The 19852-nt window shown below is 44.3% G+C and overlaps 1 long non-coding RNA gene across 1 annotated transcript in view; it reads right to left on the minus strand.

Annotated features, from left to right (window-relative positions):
- Nucleotides 1-17742, minus strand: part of LOC130681173 (uncharacterized) — a 32929-nt gene extending 15187 nt beyond the window's left edge. Inside the window, exons 1-2 of the long non-coding RNA XR_008994224.1 lie at nt 17562-17742; nt 2933-3125 (exon numbers count right to left, since the gene is read on the minus strand). This is a non-coding gene — a long non-coding RNA (uncharacterized LOC130681173). The remainder of the gene's footprint in view (nt 1-2932; nt 3126-17561) is intronic.
- Nucleotides 17743-19852: the final 2110 nt, after the last annotated feature.

A 19852-nucleotide genomic window follows, 5' to 3' on the forward strand; every position in this document is an offset into this window, starting at 1 on the left:
TAAACTGTTACACTAGCATTTTTCGGATTGATACATTTATGAATGTATATTATCATTTTCGGAAATGTGCTTTATAGCACAATTTCTTATTAGGCACAAAATATGTCTATATAACTTAGCAAACTTTAAGAATTTTGGTTACTACAGAAATTCTCAGGCTGTTTGCATATTTATACACTGTTATACATTAATATAATATTATTATGAAGATATTTATTTGCTAGGCTTGTTTACTTATTTTTAGCAACTATGCTAGACTACTTCAAAACTTTTACTGAATATTAGACAAAGCCAAGCCTTTAAGTATTTTATTCTTAAAAGATTTAGCAGATAACATCGACTTAAATGACCTTAGGTAAACTTAGGCAGCTGATAACAACAAGGACATGCCCACCTCAGCTAAACTCAAATTAGCATTAATGCTTAACATTTTTATCAGATTTTCTGGAAGTTTTAGAATGCCTAATTTTCACAAGCGCTTGTTTTTAAATAAAATATTTTTCATCTATACACGTAGACACACAAACTCATAAACTGAGATACAACGACTACAGTCAGCAACACTTTTTCATAAAAACATATACACAGATAGACAAACCGATATAAAGACTTGAGTCACTGATATCTAATTGCCTTCCCTCTTCTCAGCTTCTTGTCTGACTTCTGGAACTAGAGGGTGGGAGGGGCGTGTTCTGGTGGGGGAAGAGGGTGGTGAAGGCGGAAGGAGAGGGGGAGGGGTGGTGCAGCCACCGGAAGAGGAGAGCAGGACAACGGCATGGTAGAGAATGCAGGACATTAAGATGGAGGCAACACGTGTGAAGACAAAGGACTTAAAGATGGTGGTGGAGAGAGGGGGAGGGGATTGCAAGCTGAGGGAGGTGGGCGACTGGGGTTTTCTGGCGGATCTGAAACTGGAAGGACTGAGCAGAGTAATAGGCTGACAATCTTTAACTGGAGATCGGACCAGGAGAACCTGAGTCATTGAATACAACATAAAGGTCTGGACGGGAGTGCAAAGTCCAAAAAGTCTGCACATATGGGATTTCACTCTACTCTCCGCTCTGGTGGCAATAATTAGTTAAGTCGGTGAGGAGGCCAAAATCAAAAGTTCCCTCAGGGGGCCAGCAAGATTGATTGTCCAAGGGATACTGAGGCCTGGCCTCAGAGCAAAGGAAGACTAACTTCCGTTTGCAAACTTCCCAGGACAAATATAGAGTAGCCAGATTAGAAATGAGACACTGCAGTGGGGTCTGAGCCTCTGTTTTCGAGGGCTGGTTCCCTATGTCTGCGCCACTTCCCAAAAAAAAACACTGCTGAGAGGAGCGCCCAGCGTCCCAAGCGCACCAAGTCAGGGGAGACAGCCTGGGAGCCTGGGTGAGGGACGTCTCCCCCACCGCAGGGCCAGGGGCAAGTATCCCGGATACTCGCAATGGATGGGCTGAATGCCCAGACCTGGACGTAGCTATGATTTTGGATGGACCAGGTGAAACGGCGTTAGGAAGGGAAGCAGACTGGGGGAAACTGAGGGACTCACCAGAAAATAGTCCACGCAGTGGAGAGCAGGCTGAAATCCCAGGTTGGGGAACAAGGAGGCAGGGCCGCCGGTGGCCGTTGGGGCCCCACGCTCACACTCCTACCCGGGTTTCGGCACCAAATGTAAGATAAATTCTAGCTGATATAAGCAGGCAAAGAGAGGCAACAAAGGGCCAGGTAATTTATTTGAATACCCCCGGGTGAGGTTCTGTGGCCTTCTTGTCACAGGCCAGAGAAGTCACACCAGGTTGGGGAGGTGGGGGGCTTATAAGGGATTAGGAGGGGGAGGAGCGGGTAAGCTATCTTAGGGGGTGTGGAGAGGTATGATTGACTAAAGATGACATAATAGACAACTAGAAACTTTTTTTCTTTCTAAGAAGGAGGAGGCTGACATCCGGGTCTTAGTTGGCACATCAGGATGGAATTCAGGGAGAGCTGTCCCCTTTCCATATACGGCACAGACTTTGGGGTCTGGTCTGTTCTCCCCCTATGGCATCTCTCTGTTCTGTTTGCATGTCCTTGTTTTTCCTTTCTCCAGCCTAACACTAATATCCGTTGTGAGAATTAAGCAAAATCTTAAGATTAGCCAAGTTTCTGACACACAGTAACTAGCAGGGGTTTTTTTTTCCTGCCTCCCAAAATGATAAGCTCCTTGAGGGCAAGGACCATGTCTAGTTCATGGCTATAGTCCTAGAGATGGCCAAGGCCTGGCACACTGGGAACTCCAAACACATGTCTGTGGAGACAACAGCCCAACTGATGCTGTGTGACCGCAGCAGGTACTGGCCAGCCAGCCAGTCAGCACTTTTCAACAGCTGCACTCTCTTGGGGTTCACCCACTTTCCTGTTCTACCACCAACTGGCAGGCACTGCATCTCCAAGGCCTTTCAGAAGCAGCTTCTGGGATCACTGACAATACACAAACAGAATCACTCCTCATGTGGATGGCTTCTCATCACTGACTACTCATCAATGCCTTCCAAGTGCTCTTAAAAACTTTGTTCATTGATGAGCGCTCTCTGCCTTTGAAAGTAACACTTATCTGTGTGGCCCCCGTTTACTAATATACCTATGGGAGCCATTTATGACCCAACAGTCAGTGAACCCAAGCAGGAACTATTATGATGGGTTTCTGCACGACAAAGCTCTTACCCTTTCCCACTCTGATCGCCTCTGCCTGGCACAGGAGCTCACAGCCTGGTCGGGCAAACACGCTACAAAACCCAAGGCAGGAAGACAAAGCAAGACTGCTGACCGGTTTACAAAACTTCTCTCAATTCCCAAGAATCTGGCCCGTGTCTCTCATCTACAGACTGCATCCTAACTCAAGGCAGGAAAGAAAAAACAGATCCTGCCCCCAGCCACCCAGTACCAAAGCTGCCTCCCCACCAGCACTCACGCCTTGACATCTGCTGTCTCCTGGGACATGCGAGTGAGAGTTTGGGAACACAGGCGCTCGCCCGCCTGCTGGATCTCCTGTAGGTTCCGTTCCACATGGGGAAGCTCTGAGATGCCCTCAGTCTCAGCGGCCAGCTGTTCAGCTTGCTGAAGGAGCTCACCAAACCCCTCAGTATGCATTGGAGATAAAGAGCCTAGACAGGGGAGAAAAAAATTAGAGACTTAAATCAAGGCAAAGACAGGCTTCAAACACTGCCTGAATCTGTCACAAGCTTAACAAACCACTAGGACTTTCTCTAAACAGACAAGGAGACAGCTCATCAACAAGCAGGATTGGTTCCTGAACTTAGCCAAGAACAGGGCTGACAGAGAAAATGAGTCAGGCTATGAAGAAATAGATCATTTCTGTGCAAACTGACAACCTCAAGATTGATTTTTCCCACCAGAACAAATGCAAAGATATTTAGACACAGACCAGAATTCCTGCCTCCTTCCACAGACTCAAAGCCGCCACAGAAATGAAAGCCATGGTGACAACCTCTGGGAGGCTTCAAGAACAATCACCTTGCACCTCCTACTCCTCCACCTGTCTTAGAAAAACACCACCTGCAGAGCATTGGGCATTCATCAGCCCTTGTCTCATATGATTCTCAACTCTGTGAGGCTCCTAAGCAGACAAGAGAAGCAACTCAAGCCCACAGGGCTGTTCCGTGCCCAGAATACTCACTGCTGCATGAGGCTGAGCTGAGACCAGAATATAGGTCTTCTGACTGATCCCATGTTACTCTCACACACCTGCCCCTTCACTAACATAGAAGACGGTCTTTAAAAATTCATGTCCAAGCCTCCATTCACACAAATCTTTACCTTACAAGGTTACTGAGAGCAGAGATCCGTATCTGTTTGTTACATACGATATTCAGAATATTAGCCTTAGTTGTTAATATACTTACTACTTCTAGAAATACCACTGCTAATAATATTTATACTAGTATAAATAGTACCTGGCTTCTAGACCATGAAATGTTATTAGCAAGACCACCCAGTGGTGCTGGTATTTAATGGATATTACACATAGATGAATCTTATATACACTGTACTATCTTTGCATATGTTTCTTGACCAGGAAAATGTTTTTAACTTCTTCCATTGTTTAACTCAACAGAAGACAAATAGTATCACCATTATGAAAAAATAAAATTTACATTGTTAAAAGGTTAACAGGATCATTATCTTTTCAAAAAAGAATAAATTCTTTAAGTAGTAGCTCTTATTAATTATACTTTTCTACTTTGTTTTGAACCCATGGCTCCTACTGCACTTTTGAAATCCCACTGGTCTAGAACTGCAGTGACAATGTTATTACAGTACATAATTGTACCTCAGTTATGAAGCAACGGTTAATGATAAAAGGGCATGGTTAGCACCATAAATCCACAGTAAAAAAGAGTAAGAACTTTTTAAAATTAACATGAAAGGAAATTAACTTTAAAGGCAAGGGCAAAGGCTAACAGAAAAGTAGCTGAGCTGTACTGAACATGAAAACACCTCGGTATTCTTTACAAAGTGTCATGCTGACTTCAGTCTTTAGACAGAAAGTCATATACACAATAACTCTTTACCTAAAGTTGCTAGATCATCTTTGTCATTTTTTTTTTTGACTTAACAGAACTAAGCTGCACCTGGTAATCTGTACCTGTGGGAAAATGGGGATTGCAGAATGAGGAAGGTATTCTCATGGACAGAAGAAAGAAAAAGAAGGATATTTTTAAACAATGGCTCCTGCCTGATGGAGAAATGTTTTCCTCAGAAAACTACAAAGTCAATAACATTCTACTATGAGAATCATTGTTGCTCACCAGAAAGAGGAAAGAAAAGTAATATTCTGCCTCTTCCCCCATTATTGTTTTACTCTGAGAGAATAATTTATCTAACAGAGTCAAAGAGAAGGAAGTCATTTTTTTCCTTCCTAAAAAAAATCTTGAAAGTACCTGAATAAAGAACTAAATGAAACAAAACTTTTCCATTTAAAAAAGAAGAAAAGGAAAAAATATATATCTAACATTTCACATCCATATCAGACAAATTCAGACAAAGGAAATGCTCAGCCCATACAAAGATCTAGAGTGATGGATTTAAATATAAATAATAAATGTGAAATAAAAGTAATGATTTTATTTAATATGGTCCAATAAATAAAAAATTTTAAATTAATTTAACAGAATTTTTTTTGACCATGGTAAAATAAAGGCTGAATCTCTAACCAAGATCCTAAACTGAATATACCCAAATCTGAGCTCTAACCTTTCATCTGCAAAACCTGCTCCTTGGCCTTCTCGGTGTGGAGACTCAATTACTCAGGGGCTTAGGCCAAAATCCTTGAACGACTCCATGACTCACACCCGCATCCAACAGGCCAACAAAGCCTCTCAAACCTACCTTCAAAATGCACGCAGAATCCCCCTCCTCCCACCACCTCCGCCCGTCCAAGTCACTATCCCCTCGGCTTCAGCACTTACCTCCCACTGCCCATTCCCAACCCAGCAACTGTGGATGCTTTCAGAGTCACATACATCACATCCCTCCCCTGCTTACACCTACTGTGCAGACTGAAGCCCTACAGATGCAGACCCACCTCCCCTTACCGTTCAGATTCAGATCTAGCCCTGCTCCCCTTCCTTTCCTGGGCTCCAACCACCATGGGCCTCCCTGCTGATCCCCCAGTGGGTCAGGCACATTCCTGCCCTGGAGCCTTTGTAGTCCCTGTTTCTTCCACCTGGAACACTCCTCTCTCACATATGCTCATGGCTGACTTCCTAATTTGTTTCAGCTAAACTGTCACCATGTCTTTGATGCCAACATACAGCAAAAGTATTGAAGAGTGCAACTGTCGCCCCTCCTACCACTGCCCCATCTCTTACTGTTTGACACCCCTGCCAGAAAGTAAGCAGCACAAGGACAGATTTTTGTTTTGATTGCTGATATATCCTAAGATCCTAGAACAGTGCCTGGCACACAGTAGGTGCTCATCTGTTGAATGAATAGGAGGGAGTTTTATTCTTCCATTTCTAGTCTGTTCTCAAAGGCTTCCTGCACTCCCCTGTCAAATCCACACCCACTGGCAAGCAAAGACCAGAGCAGAAACATTCCCTCCTGACTATCAAGTGATACTTGACATTTCTGAGAATGCACAGCATAAGGCAGGGACAGTATAAATGGCATGGATTCAGATCACACTTAGTCCAGACTAGTGCTTTCCCTGAATGCCCAGACAAAAACCAGTGGTATTTTAAAAGAAACAGCCCAGTTTTCAGGTGAAAAGAATTCCAAACCTTTGGTACACATGGAATTCTGCTATACAACTTTAGAGTAGCAACTAAGCTTCTTCCATGTCTGTCTGAGAGAACAGAAACATGCACGGAACACCGTGTTTGGGGAAAACTGGATCTGTCCTGCATTGTAACTCAACCCGTCGAAATTAATTTACAAAAAAGCCACTAAAGTTTCCAATCTATACTTCAATGTAGTCATCATCCCATTAAAAATTTTAAATTTATGGTTGATTTCATGAATTTAACGACAGATTTTTATCCGCTCCACAAAATAAGTGTCAATTTAGCCATAAAATAAAGGGGCTAAACCAACCAAATATCAATTCTGACCCTAAACAATGAAAGCTGATCACGAAAATAACCACACTAGCCTTTTATAACCACACCGAGAGGGAACTACAATGATTTGGCGGCGGGGGAGGGGAGGAAAGGCAGGGAAAGAGGAGGTCCCAACTTTTTGTCCTGGGAAAATCTGGCCAGGACACACACAGACTGGGCACCAGCCGCACCCTGTGGGAGCTATGACGGAGGGAGCCTGGAAGAAGCTACACTGAGAACCCACAGAGGTGGAGGTGGAACAGCCAATGCAGCAAAACGGGCTGGATGGAAGAGGCCAGCAAAGACTCATTCAGCGCTAGGGCTCCTCTCTGTCTGCAACGAATGATCTGAGCCCGACTGCGAGAGGCTTTGGCAACAATGACAGGTGCTTCAGAGAGCGCCGCAGGGTATGAGCAACAAATTGTTCTGCTATGCCACTGGCAGTCCTAATGAGCCTTCACAGACCTCAACCACCCGGGCAACCAAAAGCCTTAACATGAAGGGCAAACTTCAAGGCGGGTGGGCAGCAGTCTTGTGGGACTAAACCCTTAACCCGTGGGATCTGATGTTATCTCCAGTAGAGACTGTGAGAATTGACTTAAATTGTAGGGTACCCAGCTGGTGTCCAGAGAATCTGAAAATTGCTTGATGTGCGGAAAACCCACTTACCTGGTGTCAGAAGTGATGTTACAAAAGAGTAGCAAGAGCAAAGGAAACACAGGAAGAGTATTTTTCCCTTCCACGTAGATACTTAAATATTCACAGTACTGGGCATTTCTGGATCATTTTAAATCAGTGTTCTCAAAGAACGGCCCCTTCAGGATTTTGCAGATGGTCTGACTCTTAGTCTTGTACGGTGCTCATGCTTACTGTATTAAAATGTCTACACATCTATTTTCTGCTGTTAATTGTTAATTTACTAGTTTCTTTTCTTTTAAGGCATCAGCAACAAGTAGATTACATCTTCTCATGCACTCAGGGCTTTGTGGACTCCCAGCTGGGGAATCAGAGCTTTACAGGCCATGGGGTCACCCCAAAGAGAGCTGTTACTCACTTGTCTTGACGTGTGCCTACGCTACTTCCAGGATATGCTCCTGTAAAGTACGTAGACTTCTGTAAAGTGCCTCAGATCCTCAAAGCTAACGGAAGACAGAGGAAAATAGGAATGAGCCTCACAGCCATCCATTCTAGACCTTCTACCAAACTCCTTCCTAGTTTTGAGTCCTCGAGACTGGTATCCTAGGGCAAGGGCCAGCAAACTTTTTCTGTAAACGGGCTGGACAGCGAGTATTTTAGGCTTTTTAGACCATTATCTGTTGCAACTACTCAACTCTGCTTGAAAGTGGATAACATGTAAGCAAATGAGCATGGCTTTGCTCCAATAAAACTTTAATCAAACCTTAACTCAAATTGGAATTTCATATAATTTTCATGTGCCACAAAATATTTTTCTTTGGATTTTTTTTTTTCAGTGATTAAAACATGTAAAAAACCTTAGCTTATTTGGCCCACCGATTGCAGTTTGCCAACCCCTAGCTGGCCTACAGTACCTGAACTACACCTATATTTACTTACCAGCCACATGCCCCTGGCAGAGCTACCCTTACCAGGCCTCAGCAGTGAAAACACCATAACGGAGAGTTAACGAGGAGGGACACAACAGGCCTGCTGCCATTCCCCTCACCTCAAGATTTTTATTTGGAGAGTACATTTGGGGGAACTGTTTTATGAATGACGAAAACTGTCCAGTAAATGTTCTTTTGACCTAGTGCACAGCACACTAGAGGGAACTCACTGCCCTTTGCAAGTATAATGCAAACACTAAATCCAAGTGAATTTTTCCTTTTCCTTATCACCCACAATCCAAAAGCCTAGTAATCTAAGAAATACAAAAGGGCTGAGAAAGAGACAAAAAGATAAAGACAAGGCCATCTGTCTTTTCTCCAGTATCTTCTTTTCTCCAGGAATCTCTCCTGATTCAATGACTTGCACAGGGAAAATGACACCAACTACTTTCCCTGCAGAATTTCAATCAAACAATACTTACTACCGCTCATCGTGGAATTCTAATTTTATCACATATTCAAGGATGATCTCTTTCAACTACAAAGATCCTGCAAACCAACAAATGCATATTTAGTGCTGCTGTATCTGTTGGGATGTTGCCAAAGGGGGGAATTTTATATACATCAGAGGAAACAACTGATGCTATTTATACTTTTTTCCTCAAAATGAACAAATAAAAATGTTATTCCTTTTCCTGTTTTAAAAGTTTTAATATGACAGTAAAATAATTCTTTTTTAATTTTTAAACAGAATGGGTAAACTGGAGAAGACAAGACTTTGAACCCACATACCTGGTTCCAATCTAGAATGTTCACTTTTACTAGCTGAAGGTGAGTAGATTTACCCTGAGAATAAAATCCAAAACCCTCCTCTCAATTTCCTCATCCATACAAAAATGATAATCCCTACCAACTTCAAGGGGTTGATAACTGTCTTGCCAATGGGTTTCGGCCCTGGGGCAAGTTCGTTGCGGATTCAGTTGAGACCAAGGAATGACAAAGGAACGTTGTTCTTCGGGTAAAAGGGTTTATTACCTGCCTTGTTCTGTCAGAGATATGGGGGACATAGGTGGAGCACTAGAATTAAGTCTGCATCCAACAGTCTGCAGGTCTGTAATCCTCCTTCATCTCTGCCTCCACCCAGAGCACTGGGCACAGCTCTTCATGTAGTGACTCAGTCAATGATAGCTTATAGCCTATGGGTGTGGAAGCCGTAGCCTAGCAGCAGGCCAGTTACATCATTAAGTAGCTTAAGGTTAAGGTGATAGGAACTTCGATTTTCCCCACAATAATACAGAGTATTCTACAAACTCTACTGATCTCTATCATTGTAAAATGCTATTTTAGCTTTTTTCCAAAGATGCTAACTTGGCGACATTTTGTCATTTTTAATTATAAAAATATCAGTTTCAAAAAATTCTTCTAGTAAATAGCTGATACTAAATTATAACTTATTTAATCACAACTGTATCATTCAGTAAGAACTTCTGGAAGACAATTGCAATTTTTAAATATATGTTATATTCCCTACTATCAAATATGGTCTTTATTAGAAATCTAAGTTTCCACAATGGTATCATTCAAAAGAAACTCAGCATTTAATTTAAAGTGTAAGTTTTGCCTTCCAAATCTTATTAATTAGACTTACTAGGATTAAAACATAGTGTGGGTAAAATTGCAATATTTCTAGAATCTCTTGCCTGGCCTTAGTGCATCTCCATTATCAATCGGTGTTTCCAAAGGGTGGAGAGAAGTAGTCCATCTCCATATCGATACGTAATTACAAGGGCAAGCGAGGGCCTATCTGGACCAGAGAGGTTGGGTGGGGTCCCTTCTTCTGCAGCCGGGTCATGAGAGACACAGGAGAGCAGAAATGGACGACTGTTTGAAAGCAACAAAGTGGGTTTCTCCCACTTTATTTCTCCCTTTGACTGATTTAGGTTTCAAAGGTATTTGGTCCCGGGATTTCCCCCCAAGAGTTACTCACAGGAACAGTGTTCAGTGGTAACTTTCATGATTAATGAGTAAAGCCTCACTGGAGGCATCAAAAGTTGAGGATGGTTCTTGCTCTCTTTTCTTCTTTTGAATATGTAAACTATAGTTAGATGACAATATCATTTCACTTTTTACTGTGTCTGTCGGCTTTCAATTACAACAACAACGAAAAAGAAAATTACACCTTAACAGCTTCTATTGCTTCAGGCACCTCTATCTAGGAAGGGGAGGAAAAGGACAGAAAAAATGTGTTGTTGGGTAATTCTTTACAGTCCTGTGAGACTAAGTGAAAGAGAGCTGGACCGAATCATTATTCATTCACAGGGTAGACTTCTGGAGAAAACAAAGAACTACAATAAATTACCCCTGACAGAAGAGAAATTAAATACCTGGGTGATTCAGTACTAGCACTGGCCTGGATGACTCAGGGTTTGTGGTAGGAATGTATAGTGTCAGCTCTCCTCATACACAAAATACCACTTGTGTTATTTCATTTTCAATGAGCAAAAAGAGGCAACCTGGCACCTCAGAAAAGTATAGGGAATTTTCTGATAAGTTCTCCATTGTCCAATCAAGCAGGTCTGGGATGGAAGAATGATGGGCCCCAGCCTGGCTCTGCCCCACATCAGCCCTCTGACCCTGGGACTTGGGCTTCCCCTTTCTCTGGGTCCCAGTTTTGCTATAAGTGAGATAAAGAGTTTGGCTCAGGTGACTTCTAAGGGCCTGACCACCATGAAAAATCTACAAATGCAGGATATTTTAATTAGTCATTGAATTTAAGGTGTCATTAGAAGCTGCAGCCCCATTTCAGTGATGGGAATTACCTGTATACAGAACCTCAGGCATGACACCAGGCTATCTTACAACTGGCATAACAGGGCCACATCACCAAGTCAGCCTTCAAAAAGGTCTCTGGCTCTGGTTCTGGCTCTTCTCTCTAAAGCAGTGGTTCTCATCCACACCCAACCACCACCACCACCACCACCACCGGCTGCCCTCCCCAATGCCGCCACCGCTGTCCCTTGGCTTCTCTTTCAAGTTCTAATCACCCTTCCCCTCTGTACCTGTGCATGGCCTCAGATGGTTTATTTACAGGTATTCTCCACTCTCCAGACTGCCCTCCAGAGGTCACTAGCAATATCTAGAGACATTTTTGGTTGTCACAAGTCAGGGAGCGTGTCTGTGAGAGCCATCCCGAGGAGAGGGGCCAGGGGTGCTGCCGGCCATCCTAGAGGGCCACGGCACAGCCTCTCCAACAATTACGCAGCCCAAAATATCAGTAGTACCAACGCTGAGAAACCCTGATGTGAAACAAGGAAGGCTTCTTGCCTTCAGGGCCATGACACCAGCATCAGAGGCACTAGGAACCCCTGCAAAACAAATACATGCAAACTTTTTTTTAAGAATAAGAAAAAAACTTTATCAGATGATTCTAACAAAAGTCTGAGTCCACCCCGCACAACAAATAATCCTAAAACCATTGTATATACAGAATTGTCCCACTGTTTTTTTTTATGGTGGTATATTCATGCCCTGGCATACCACACAATGGAAAAGCTCCAATTACAGCTAGATGGAACAATATGGATAAATCTCACAGACATGATGAACTAAAAAGTCAAACACAAAAAAGACATAATGCATTATTTTAAGAACAGAGACAACTAAACTTTGGTGCTAGAAATAAGAACACTGGTTATCCTGAGGGGTAGAGGGTGACGGGCTGGGATCCCTAGTAATGACTGGAGACACAGGAGAACGTTCCAGGTGCCATTGACTGCAATGTGCCCCCCTTCCAAAATCCATGTGTTGAAGTCCTAACTTCCAATATGATGGTATTTGGAGAAGGAACCTTTGGGAACTGGGTTTAGATGAGGTCGTGAAATGAGGCCCTCATGGTGGGAGTAGTGACCTATTAAAGAGAGACACGAGAGAGCTTGCTTCCTCTCCCACCCCACACACAACACTCAGTCACCCAGGAAAGACCGTGTGAGCACACAGCAAGATCGTGCCCACTACACATCAGAGAGGGGGCCCTCCCCCATGCTGGCACCCTGATCTCAGACTGCCAACCTCAAGCACTGTGGCAAAACAAAATTCTGTTGTTTAAGCCACTCAGCCTAAGGTATTGTGTTATAGCAGCCCAAGCTAAGACACCAGGATATTGGAAATGTTTTTATCTCAACATGGGATGGTGATCACAACCTGGCTAAATGTAAAAATTCGTTAAGCTACACAATTAAGGATTCTTCACAGTAAGTTGTTAGAAGAAACAGCAAGAAACAACATTAGTACAGCAAGAAACTTAACCTACCGGTGACTCTGAGAGCAAAGCAAGGAGTTGGGAGATTTCTCCTTTTCATTCTACACCGCTCTGTCAGTCTGAAGTCCTTTCTATGAGTATGTGTCACCTTGTCTAATTTTCAATAACTTGTTAATTTTAAAACCACTCTAAACTCTCTGCTTCAGTGTTTGTCTCCCCACCACTGCCCCAGAATCCTCGATGGTAATGACTACCTATCAGATGCATACCCACCCCAGCTTCATGCACTCACACTCCAATCTGGGTTTCTCAGGCACCCGTGTATTTCTATGCAAGCATGTAACTGTCACATTCAGCATGTGTCAAAGTGGTCATCCACACCCAACCACCACCACCACCACCACCACCACCGGCTGCCCTCCCCAATACCGCCACCTCTGTCCCTTGGCTTCTCCCTCAGGTTCTAATCATCCTTCTCCTCTGCATCTGTGCATGGCCTCAGATGGTTTACTTACAGGTATTCTCCACTCTCCAGGCTCAGAAACCAAACGTATGCAGATACATTTCTTGAGAGAAAGCAGGTAGGTATTCCTCAAAAAGTTATTTAAACAATTGCTACTTCCTAACAAAACCACAGGGAACCAAATACTACAGATTCAGGTAACATATCCTTCAATCTCCACACATGCTACCCAAACTCCCATTACCTAAACAGATTTAGATAGCAAGGGATATCTGCATTTTTGCAGTGTTCTCTAACTGCTGCTTTTTATCCCCCCAGCTTTATTCAGATATAACTGATACGAGTTTAAGTTATACAGTAATGATCTGATAGATGTGTATATTGCTAAATGATTGCCACAATAAGGTTAGTCCAACTTGCTCCCATCCTCTTCGTCATCACAGGACGCCAGACTGCCGTCCCCTTGAGCCCACACTCTTGCCAGATGCTGGTTCTAACAGCCCATTCACACCCCATCACTTCATCCCCTGTGGCCACCTCAGTCTTTCCACCATCACTTTCCTTGTGTTGCTCCTGCTCAAAATCCCTCAATGCCTCCCACTCACGGAGAGCCAGATGAGGCACTGCTTCTGGTTAAACCCTGTGTACCAGTTACCTGTTTACTCTCCCTGAGCACCCTGTACATGCCCTTTTCCCCAGCCAGGTACATCTACCCACCTTCCACTGCACCCCTGCACTCTAGCCAGCTCCTCCATTCTCTAGCTGGGTGACTTTGGGCAAATTAATTACTCCCTCTGGGCCTCATCTCTGAAATGGAAAAATAGCTATACCTCCTTCACCTGCCACACAGTAACCCCTCAATAAACATTATTTTTACCACCCATTCAAGTCCGACCTACCAAATGATTTTCCTCAATATCTGTCACACTGAAATCTCATCTAAATTCTTTTCTACTCCATTCATTTGCCTTACACTTCTCCAGGCAGCAGGGTTTTGTGCTCCTCAGAATTTCTGCAGACTCATTTCATTCTAGAACTCTCAAAGACCTATTTCTGTCAATATGCAGTGGTTTATTTGGTGTTTATGTTGTTTTTATGTGGTCACAAGCATTAGGACCTCTCAGCCTACCTTTTTATTTCTGTCACTCTCCTCTATTTGCCTTATATTTTTGTCTGTTAATACCTAGATCCCTTCACCCCCAAATGCCTAAAGCGTAAATCATTTTGTAGCTTTCTTTATACCTCCATCAGTGTCCTCAAACAGCAGCTAGATCCTCACTACTTGCCAGAATAACCTTCCACAAACCTTGCCAAAATTGTCTGAGTCCTTATTTTCTCAATTTCTGCCCTTGTGAAGTTCACCAAACTTAAGAGCCCCATCTTCCTTCCTTCAACTTCAAATATTTATTGGGCATCTGTCATGTGCTAGGTACCATCTATTCAAGGCACTGGGAATGGAGCTGCAGAAAAATCAGATGATGTTCCCAGTGTCAAGGAGCTTAAGTCTGTCTGTTAGGACACAGCAATAAAAACAGAAACAACTAGACACATGATGCCAGGTATTGTTAAGTGCTACAAAGGAGATAAAACAGGGAACTGTGGTAGACTGGACAGTGGGGCTGCTTTAGCTGGGAGGTTCTGAGAAGATTCTTTAAAAAGGAAACCTTTCAGCAGAGACCTAAGAAAGGGGGCGAGCTAGGTAGATACCTGGAGGAAGAATGTTCTTGCAGAGGAAACACTGAAGGCAAAAGCCCCAAAGCAGAAGTGTATGTGACATATTTGAAGAGCAGGAGGCCATGTGGCTGAAGCACATAATCATGGGGAAGAGTAGTGAGAGAATTCAGCCAGAAACCACCTGTGAATCACCTCAGGTCCCCCTTCCTCTCCTCATCATTCAACCAATCTCCAGGTCTATCCCTCAAATCTTTTAGCAGTCAAACCTTCATCTCTTGCCCCTGCCCTGACCATAATGCATTTCTCCTGATCACCTCAACAGTCTAATAAGTCTTCTCGTTCCTTTAACTCACCCTCCCTTTGTTCACAGAGGTTGTCTGAAATGCTCCCCTGCCTTAATCCCATCAGGGACTGTCCGTACCCTAACCCCCCACAGGGGAAAGGGCCCCCACTCTGACACTGCCACCCTTACCATCCTCATCTCTCACTGCCCTCCCCACAAGTTACCCTAGAAATTCACTACTCCTTGGGGTGACTCAGGTGGTTTCCTCCTTTTGTACCCCTGCACAAGGAGATGCACACTCGGCTGTAATACATCCCAAACCTGCCCTGTCACACAGGGAACTCCTACATATCCTGCAAAGCTAGCTGGGCAGGCCACCCTACTCCAGACCCCTCCACACTCCATTCCGAACCTTCTATTAATGTTCTTCCCTGGTGGAATAATTGTGATTATTTCTTCCCATGTCTCTCACCTTCTACATCGCAAATTCTATAAGGTAGGGTAGGGTAGCGTCAGGTCCATGGACTGCTCAACTTTCAATCATCAGCAGCTAAGTTTAGCACAAAATAGTTACCAAATAAATGTTTGCTGAATTAAAGTGACCTGTTCCAAGGTTGGGTGCTCACCTCCAGGTTTTACTGACCTCTCCCCTCCTTAAAACATCTGTCTTTCCCCCCTGTATCGTACTTTCTACTTCAGTCCATCAAGAGGCACATTCAGATACTCGAGCTTCCCACTGCTCCACATGTTCGCACCTGAGCATCTTTGCATTGGCTGTTCTCCTTTGAGGAATGCTCTTGTTCCAAAAATTCCCATGACATCCTCTCTCATTTCAATCCCGTTTCTGTTCAGATATCCTGTCCTTTTTTAAAAATCAGCCTCAAATCTACATTCTCTATCTCTGTGTAAACTGCTGGTGATGTTTCCATAAGAACATAAGTTCACTGGGGCACGCCTTTCTCATTCACAACTCTATCCCCAAATCTCTAACTGTGCCAGCAACATTAATTTTCACATTAATTGAGCACCTACTGTGTGACAGGTGTAGATGCTAGGGATAAAACAAGGAACAAAACAGATAAAAACCCTCTTATATACACACATTCTAGAGAGGAAAGACAAGCAATACACAAGATAAGTAAAATATAAGTGCTAAGAACAACTAAGGCTGTAAAGGAAGACAGGAAGTGGGAAAAGTCTCACTAGGTGACTCCCAGAGAAAAGCTTGAATGAAGGGGGCAAACCATATGGATATTGAACTGAAAGCACAAAGGCGCTGAGGCCAGAGCATGTCTGACATGTGGAAGGAGAGGAGCAGGACATGAAAGAGAAAGTAACAGTGGGACACAGCTCACTATAAAGAGTTTGTCTTTATATGAGATGGAGACAAGTTGGAGGGTCTTCTGACTAAAGGAGTGATATGATCTGACCTGTATTTTAGAGAGATCCTTCTAACCGCCATGCTGAAAACAGGGGCCAGGGCAGAAGCAGGGAGACCAGATGGGAAACTGTTTCGATAAACCAGGCAAGAGGTGGTGAGCACTGGCCCAGGGTGGCAAGCACTGGATGTGAAGGGAGAGAGAGCAGTCAAGGGGGCCTCCAAGGTTATAGGCCAGAGCCTTTCACATTACTGAGATGAGAAAAGCAGCAAGTGCACTTTGGGAAGGGAGATGGAGGTAGCTTCCCAGCCCTATCTCGACATGTTCAGTCTGACTTCCCATCAGTCATCCCAACAGAGATGCTAAGTAGGCAGCTGGATATAGGTCAAGGGAGAGGCTGGAGATAGAACGGCGGATCTGATAGCCTAACATGGGAGTACTTAAAACTATGAACTTCAATGAGATCACCATGAATGGAAAAGGAAAACTTCCCAAACACAAATTCACAAAGAATAGTTGAAAGATAAAAGCTACTATCCCCAAGGACACACTGCCAAGACCCCACAGAGAAGATACAATAGGTGACCTTTGCTCCTACTGAGACTTTTCAGCCAAAACAAAAAAAAAGAAAAAAACTCCTCACACCTGACAGACGGGCAAACCAGGACCAGCGGCTCAGTGAATGGGTCGTACAAACTTTGTCCAAAGACTCCTGCAGTCGGCCCTGTAGTCTTTTAAAACGAGAGCCCATAAACTTGGGCATTGCCTTTGCCGAGGATGGGATGCTGTGAGCCCAGAGAAAGTGCAGGCCACCTCCAGGTTGTAATCACCAGCATCTCCTCGCATGGGGAGGGGCATTCCCCGGGATGCCAGTACAGGAGGCAGGCCGAGGGTTGGGCAAGGCTCGCCGAGTCGTCACCCTCAACCCAAAGACCCCTTTCCTCGAAGGACAACCGCTCCCTTAAAGGTGTACCCACAAGGGGGCGAGCGAGCTCGAGGGCTCAGTCAGAAAGGTATCAGGCCTCGGAGGGCTGCAGAGGTGAGGGGGCGCCGATCCAGCCAAGGATGGGCTTGCAGGGCAGGGCCGAGGTGGGGGCGTGGCGCCCCGAGGCCTAACGCTATAGCTGGGGAGGGGCAGAGCCCGGAGGCCAGGGCTCCGCACGCAGAACGAGGGCAGACAGGGGGCACACGCAGGGCACAGCCCGACGCTCTAATGGGGGACGGTTCGTCAGGGCGCTAGGTCGCGGGCGTCAGGCGTGCCTGGCTGCCACAAGGCGAACGGAAGTGCGAGCAGCATGGCTCCGGGCGTGAGGACCAGAAATCGTCCGGCCGCGGTGCCGCGGGTTCAAGGACAATACCTGGGCATACGGACGCGGCCAGGTACCCTCTTCCCTGGCACTGAAGCTGTCTCAGCCACCCACGTCACGGCAGGACAACACGGCCTCCGTTTCTCCCGCCGCTCGCTCCCGCTTCCTCATTGGCCAAGGCCAGCCTTCCCAGAAGCCCCCGCGCGGCGCGGAGCCAAATGAACTTTATGGAGACCCGCGGAAGAGAACAAGGACACGGGCGCGGCCGGGGCGGGGGTGGGGCGGGGCCTTCAGCTGAGCTGTCACTCCCGGCACACCAGCAGCCACAGCCCCGCACCTTTCCGTGTGGTTGGAGTCGGTTCCTCAGGGAGAAAGCGTTTGCACAGTTGCCTGAGCGGATTTCTCACCCTCCGTTGAGCGCCATCCTAGTGCCAGGTACTATTCTAGGCGCCCTAGATCCCTGTTCTATGCAGTTTTCAGGCTGATGGGGGAAACGAAATATAATAAATAACTGCCAGTTTGTAAGGATGACTGTGATGAAAAATATAGGTGATGGGAGAAAGAATGCTTGCGAGGTCGGGGAAGGCCTCTCTGAGGAGGTGACGTCTGAGCTGACATATGAACGATGAGAAAGCCTTGCAAATGCCACAGACAGGAGTTTGTTTTACCTGATGACGAGGTTGTGTAGCAGTGATATTTGTAGAGCTGTTTCAATTAATTATACAGTTCAGAAGTTTTTACTTTTAACGGAGCTCAGAACCTTCCAAACGCCTTTGTCTGAGAGTTGTTCTCAAATGTGCTCCCAGAGGCCCTGTAAGACCAGACCCCTCTCCCTAAGTTGGGGAATTGCACACTCCTTCCTACTTAAAAGGGCCCTGGGATACAACAGGGAATCCTTACCTTCCCCCATTTAGTCCTGTTGGTATCCAAACACGTTTCAACAATGCAACCCTTTTTTAGAAGGAAATCTTTGGTGGAGCCTTATAGATAAAACAGATTTTGCATGTCTTTTGTACTTGCCAAATATATGTTTACTTTTCTTGTCTTTACTTGAATGATTATCTGAAACAAATGCAAGCCTTTGAACTCTTGTCTGGTTAAATCGTAGCACTTTCAAATATTTTTCCTGTTCAGATTAATTCATTAAATACATGGAATGTGCATTCAGTACACTAGACTGTATTAGCAGACAGCAGATCTCTAGTGGACATCTGCTATTGTCCCTTTGGGGACCCATTCTGCCCCTACGCTTAGTCCCAGTGTTTTGATTGGTGACATGTAACTCAGGTAACTGTGGCTGGTTCAGGGATGGGTCTGTGACTCAGTAGAGTTAAGATGTTTCACTCCCTAAAATTAACCTTTAAAATTTTTGTTTGTTTACTAGTCATAGCGGAAGGACCTGCCTGGGAACAAAGCCATTACAGAAGAGCAATATAGTGACAGAGAGGCTAGAATCCAGTGACACTATGTGAGCTGGACCAAGCTAAAGGTATCCCTATCCCTGAAATGTTCCATTGCATGAAGGGAAAAAAAAACAACTTTTTGCTCAATTTCAGTTGGGTTTTCTGTCACTTGCAATCAAAAAAATCCTGAGGATGTCATGCAGCATACTTACTACAACATCAGTAGGCCAGAATTCAGGAAGCTTTTCCCAAGTGACTGTGTTTGTCTCTCACATGGAATGTAAAAGGGTACTTTCAACACTGTTAAGAAGAAAGTTTTCACCATCATATTACATTTCGTTCTATAAATTTAAAAAATAACATTAAGCTGATGACTGCCCTTGTACTGCTCACCATGTAACTTATTCAATATGTAAGAATTTGTTCTCCATGTAAGAACTTGTTCGTTATGCTTCAGAAGATTGGAGACTGACGAAAATTAGGCTTGGGGTGGATTAATGATTGTGCATTGAGCATTGACTCCCCTATACAGAATTTTATTGTTGTTAACAACCATTTGATCAATAAATATGAGAGATGCCCTCACAACAACAACAAAAAAAGTACACACTTCCAATTGTAAAATAAATAAGTAACCGGGATGTAATGTATAGCATAAGGAATATAGTCAAAATATGGTGGTATTTATTGGTATGGTGATAGCTGGTACCTAGAATTATCATGTATATAAATGTTGAATCACTGTGTTGTACACCTGAAACTAATGTAATGTAATACTGTGTGTCAACTACCTTTCAATAAAAAATAATTATCTACAAAAAAACACACACACAAAAAAACATTAAACTGTTCCATTTACAAAGGCAGAAGCTGAGAAAGTCTTATTTTTACGTTCATTACACTTTGTTTCAAAATGACATAGTAACTTGCAGAGACTAC

This window comes from Manis pentadactyla, chromosome 15 (assembly GCF_030020395.1).
Source record: "Manis pentadactyla isolate mManPen7 chromosome 15, mManPen7.hap1, whole genome shotgun sequence".
NCBI classification, from domain to species: domain Eukaryota; kingdom Metazoa; phylum Chordata; class Mammalia; order Pholidota; family Manidae; genus Manis; species Manis pentadactyla.